General features: G+C 43.0%; 1 protein-coding gene across 1 annotated transcript in view; it reads right to left on the bottom strand.

Annotated features, from left to right (window-relative positions):
• LOC106656491 overlaps positions 1–5,230 on the bottom strand; it is a 114,531-nt gene extending 109,301 nt beyond the window's left edge. The window contains exon 1 of the mRNA XM_023462029.1: positions 4,505–5,230. The gene's annotated coding sequence lies outside the window, so the exon portion shown is untranslated. The remainder of the gene's footprint in view (positions 1–4,504) is intronic.
• Positions 5,231–6,552: the final 1,322 nt, after the last annotated feature.

Below are 6,552 nucleotides of genomic sequence, written 5' to 3'. Positions count from 1 at the left end.
GGGGGGGGGGGGGGGGGGGGGTGCCGATTTTGCAGCCGGCTAGGCAGGCCTGTACGGAAAATTTTTGTCATCTATAACTCGATATAAATGCGCGTTCGAATGTATGCGTGCGCGCGCGCACGACGCGGGCTCCGTTCATTTTCGACCAAAAGCGCGGCTGCGTTCCGAAAGCCGCAATTACATTATTAACAATTGCGTGGTCGTAGTTTTGTACAATCCGAACGCTCGATTCGCTATTATAGAGCGCAGGCACACGGGACTATCTATCCATCTATCCTTCCATCCCCTATATACATACGCACATGCACATACATGTGTTAATATGTATGTGTGTGTGTGTACGTGCACTGCAGTTGCAGAATTCCACGAGTGTTTATTCAAATTCCAAGTTTGGCGTCGTCGTCGTCGTCGTCGCTGCAGCGATGACGTTCTACGGCGGCGACGGCTACGATGACGACGACCAAGTTTTGCTTTGCAGTTTTGATGCAACCCTCGCTCGCGCGCGCAAATTCCCTCGCGCGGAATATATTTATCGCGTAAGTTTTGTAAACTTCGCCAAGAGCTGCGCACACCTACATGTATGCGCGTATAGATAGATCACCCCGCACTCGTGTATTATTGTATGTACGGAAGATGTGCGCATTATATGCCCATGTGCATGTGCGCCGGAAGTAGATAAATACACGGAGAAAGAGAGTCGATATACTGAAATGTAGCTTATACAATTATCTATTAATCTGACGCTTGAAAGGCAACGATTGTGCTTTGTTTAGGGTTTCGAGCCGCGATACGAAAGTAGTATTTTGTCGAAATATTTGCAAAACGATGAAGCAAGAAAATAACTGCACTGTTCAGTAGAGCCAATGAATATTAATTTTAGTTCATAGTAGAAATGAATTTTAGTTCATATGTTTTAATCGATCTGTGTTACTCACCAAATTTTTTAGAATAATCAAAATCATAAATGAGTCCACGAGCAGACGAAATTATTAATTAACTACGATTTCGATTTAAGAGTGTCAGAAAAGTGCAAATAGATACGTGGAAAAAATTAATTTAGTTGGAAAATAGAGCTGAGAGTACAGGAGAAGCTTCGGGTGGAGAAGTAACAAGAAAGACGTCAACCTCCATCGGGTATGTAATGGTATTCGATTGGTCAAATAAAAATGTTTCAGATTCAGACACTCCAGATTAGATTGGAAAAATCTACTGTTCAGATGCGTTTGTTGTTCATGATAAAATGTATGGTTATAGATCGGAACAAAAAGCAAAATGATTAAATTATGATAATGATAGAAACGTCTTTATTCGGCTTAATGTTCGTTGTAATCCAACAGGCAACAGCAGACAATGATGCTTTTCACAAAACAAAGGATACTCGAATTTTAAAGATTACCTGAAATATGCACTGATCAGCACAAGTTATACAATTATTTTGACTTTTTCACTCGCAGATTTCACAGATAATGGTACTCGCCATCTAGTGGCGAAAGCTTAAAATGACATCGTCGTATTCAAGGTGTTTGAAAGCAATTAAATTATAATTTTTGGTCACTTAAAGTGACTCTCGATATTTGTAACATACTCGTAACAGAAAACTTACCAATCGACGCTAATGTATTTTAAAAAATGTTGAATAATAATCATTCGATCATCGATGTTGAGCAGTTCCGCCAAGGCCTATGTACCAGAGGCACGGACATTTATTCGATTTAGAAAAGATCATACAGAAAAGCCATGAGTTTTTTTAAGAGTAGCGAGTCATAGAAACGAACGCCTTTTCAATTTTTATATAAATGTATACACATTCACAAGCACAAGGCGGCTGCGGCGCCGCAGCTCGAAAGTTTTTCAGCTCTCCCGCAGGCGAATGAGCAGTCTTATGAACGCGACACCGGGGCAGACCTCATTTGCGAGCTACTCTCGTTAGAAGCGAGCTAGTATACCTCACGTGTAACTACAGTACCGCGCGACATCCCAGGGAGAGTAGTTCTACGTGCATACGTACACGTGCCTTAAATTATGTATATAATACACGACGATGATGACGCAAACGTACATAGACGTAGTCGTAGAAGGGCCAGCAGCAGCGCTGCATGTGCCTGTATATAAGCAAAATGATTAACTACCCGCTATTCAACTTACTCACTCTCTCTCTCTCTCTCTCTACTCGTGCCTTCGCGTAATAATTTTGGACGCTTCTTCTTTTCTATACGATCGCGCGCAATCTCCGGCTCATTCATTTCAGTTTTTTCCAGCTGCTGCTGCTGCTCTTCTCGTATTCGTTTCAGCCTTGGTATACCGACGTCTCAGGCTTCGCGTAGACCTATCGAGAGACGGTCGCGATGCTACCCACCTTCATTCGTAATTTGAATTTGACCGAGATACTGCCATTTTTAATTCGCGGTTATTAAAAACAACCAAAAAAAAAAAAATTGAAAAAACGCGATCGACTCAACGACGTGAATTCTCACCGTACACGTCGTACCTTGATAAAGCTCGTAGTAAAGGTTTGCATAGCAGCTAAAAGTACTCCGTGCGCGTATGTATTACGTTTGTACATAATATGAGATACAGTAAAGAGCAAGTGGCGGTGCGGCGGCGGCGGCGGTGGCGGCAACAACACAAACGCGCTTATACTCCGAAAGCAGCAATTTCAGTCTTATCAAGCTTCCTCCGAAAACGAGCATATTACAGCCGTAGTCTGTAGCCTGTGCGAGTGTGTGCGTTGCTGCTGTCTATCTGAGAGAACGAGAGCGTCTGTCCGCCGACGCCGACGCTTGCGGGGGTGTAAACTGTGAAATAAGCGCGTGGCGGCGCGCGTCTACTGTTTTCTCTCGGGGGACAGCAGCAGTGCACACACACAGCAGCAGCAGCAACAGCAGCAGCCGAGTCGGAGTAACTGAAACGACGCGGCGAGACACCGATAAAACGCTTTTCCAAAAAGACACCTTTGAGCCCCGAAACGACTGACGGATATTGCAGCTCGGATGCAGCTTTTTTCTCTTTCTTTCGCTCTCGCTCCGTCACGGGATGCAGCGCAAGTCGGTAATACGAAGCCGCACACGTTGGGCTTGTCTTAATACATATCCGTTCGCGGAAGATGGAAGTGCTAAATTTAAGGTATATAATACAGAATACATGAGAAAAACCGATCCGGAGGCGCTAAATGTGTCACACGCACACGCGTTCGCGCGTCTTCGTCAATGCTCAAAAGGACGTGTCCGCGTTGCTCGAGGTCTGCAGCTCGTTAAAAGCGACTCTCGCTACTTCATCTCTTCCTTCATTCATAGCATATTGAAATGAAAAATAACAATAAATCGAGGTAAATGTACGAGGCCTCGAGCCGTACGATAAGCTATGTGTGTATATCTAAATGTCACTGCGTACACTCTTTATAGACAAATGTACGTTCGGACTCGAGCATTTCAATTTTAGAAATTAATCGCCTCGTTGAATAAACGTCTTACCTATATCTGTGACCAACGATCACGATGCCATACCGTCGAGAGCTTGCCTCGCTCGGTCGAGCGCAATTATTATTACGCATCGCGCGCGTCGCGCGATATACGCCGCGAGACCATAAACGCATTCTCTCGTACGTCCCGTGTACCGTACACACACTTAGCGCCCGGCGAATTACGATGCCTCGCACGTCTCGGCGAATCTACATTACGCCTACTACTAGGTATACACACAAACGGGGCTGTATAAGATTGTAAATATTTTCTCTGCGACTCGAGACTCGAGTCTCCACGCTTATATTATATTGCTCGCTGCTGCTCTTGTTACCGCTGCTGCTGCTGCTGCTGCTGCTGCCCAACCCGAAAAGTTGATATTTTTCGTTTATTTATCGTTTAAACATGCGGCAAACAAGCGGCGGGCGGCGCCACCCGAGCTTTGTTTCCTCGTCGGAGAGCTTGCATTTTAATGCCCCGGCCCCTTGCCGAGCTATGCTAATTTTTCGCCACTTGTACAGAGTAGCAGCCACCGGAGAGTTTCTTGCAAAATTGCCGTTGCCGTTGTGACCGCCTGTGTTCTCTCTCTCTCTCTCTCTCTCTCTCTCTCTCTCTCTGGTAAACACGCAGTTGTATATGTATGTAAGCGCGTCGCGCAGCAAAATGTAATTAATCGTACGCTGCGACTCTACCCGAGGTCTGCAGCTGCGAGTACATATAGTGATCCTAAAGACTATAAAGCGCGGCTAAAGGACGTAACATTTTCCTCTCTTCGCGATTGTACAACAACGAGTATGAATTGTGTCGCCTGAACGATCGAATTATCAAATTTTTTAATTTCGCTCATTTGCAGAAGAATAAATCAACTAGCTCGAGTACAGGAGTACCGTGCATAATAATGCATAGTATGGGGGTGTGCGCTACTATACGAGTCGTCGTCGTCCCCCCTGCGGATCCGTGTCTGCAAGACGCTCTGCGTGTGGTGGTAGTAGTGGTAGTAGTAGTAAAAGTATATGTGTATACGTATACAGTTGGAAGGTACTTACATTGCCAAAGGCTTCTGCCGATAGTAGTGTATATCTGCTTCGATTCTCCTATATAAACACACTTTTAAAGCTTCGATCGTAGTCAATTTTATTTATTTATTTATTTATTTTCTCTTTTTTTGCACGCGAATGTACGTATGTTCTTTTTGTTTTGTTTGTCGCGAGATTACGAAAAAAAAAGGCAAGTATTGTCGAACGCAGACGGTACTCGTGAAAGAGGAACGATATGCTTTTAACCGATTCTCGTATGGTTAGTAACTAATGACTCTCAGCACGATGCACTTCCCTTTTATTGGTGTCGATAAAAAACACTGGCACATTACTTATAGCGGAATATTATTGTTATTACAGCATCATCACCGTGTGATTTTCGTTAATTCGTACTCGTTCGTATGAACAAAATTGAATGATTTTCAAATGTGTTCGCTCTTGCTTTGCATTCGAAAAAAAGAATAAATAGAGGATACCTATATATTTTCCTCACTGAGGATGACTCACATGCCGCGTCTTTACGTGTATATATATATAACTATGGCACAAATGTAAGTATACCATTCAAGTATCAAAATGACAAATGCCAAAGCTATCTCATCGCACTCACTCGCATATCGCCGGGTGGGAAAATAATTCGACACTGCAAAAACGCGCTGCTCTTACAACGACGCACGCACGGTATGCAACGCGGATACTCAACGCGACGATCGAGAGATGCGACGGCCTTCTGCGTCCGAGGGGTGCGCTAGTAGCGGCGGCACTGAGCGTCATCGGCTCCTGTATTCTCGACGCGCTCGGCACTAGCGATCGCATATACACCTACCCTACCCTGTGACCCCTCGAGACGCCGACGCCGCCGCTGCCGCGCCGCTCGTATATGTAGCCTTATGATGCGCCGCGCGAAAACTTCGTGTGCACTCTGTCTACGCGTCTTTTCTCTCTTTCTCTCCCTCCCTCTTGCACTTTCGGCCACTTTGATTGAGCAAAAACATCATTCGGTCGTATGTCGAAGATGAGAATTGAAAATGCTTCGCTTACGATTTGAGAGTACCAGAAAAGTGCAAATATAGATATGTCGAAAAAAAAATTAATTGACTTGGAAGTGCAGCTGGGAAACGAGTCGAGAAGTAACAAGAAAAACGTCAACATCCATCAAGTATGTAAAGATATTCAATTATTTTCAACGGTTCAAGTAAATTTTATTTTAATTTCATAACAAAAATAATGTCGAATAGGCCAGTCAACTGTTAGGACAGTCTTTAATTAATTTATTGAGGTTGCACATTTTATCACGGATCAGTGCAACTTCTACAATCATGTTGATTTTGTCACTTGCAGATTTCACAGATAAAGCTACGTAGCCATCTAGTGATGAAGACTTGTAGTAGCATCATCGTATTCGAAGTATTTTAAAGCTGATCTGAATTTTTTTAAAACGGTCAAATTGTCGTTTTTAGGTCGTTTAAAATGCGCCCAATATGTCTAACACAATTGTAACGGACCAATTGCCAACAATAAAACAATTAATTTTAATGTATTTTAAAATACATTGTTACGTAAACACTATACGTTGTTTTATCTAAAAACAGCCTCAAAAAATGATAGCGCGGAAAATTTTTATCATAAAAAAGTGAAAACAAAAACACCCACTGAAATACATGGTGCATCAACGTTATGTTTCGTGTAGAGCAGATGCCACGAATTTCGGCAAGAGCAAAGTCAGAGCGCATCCTCGCCTCGACCGACGGACAAATAATTCAATGCAGCTCTTTCTCGAGCCAGCGCGTGTTCAACAGTCGGTAAAAAGTGAAAGATGAATTCAAACATGTGGTACTAATAACATCGTAAGATCGTGATATAATCGATAATTTTCGTCCTTTTTGTTTTAAATTAAAACGAAATTTGAAATTTTGGTATATAGAAGTCAAATGAAACGTCCTAAAATTCCGTCAAAAATACGAAGAATACTTTTTCCTTTCTCCATTAAATTATGTAAATAAACTCATGACCTATCTGATATACTGCGTACTCTCACACTTGCTTTTTGTTAAACT

The sequence above is a fragment of the Trichogramma pretiosum genome, unplaced genomic scaffold, assembly GCF_000599845.2.
Source record: "Trichogramma pretiosum strain Unisexual culture from Peru unplaced genomic scaffold, Tpre_2.0 scaffold20, whole genome shotgun sequence".
Lineage (NCBI taxonomy): Eukaryota > Metazoa > Arthropoda > Insecta > Hymenoptera > Trichogrammatidae > Trichogramma > Trichogramma pretiosum.
This window is presented reverse-complemented; position numbering and strand designations above follow the sequence as displayed.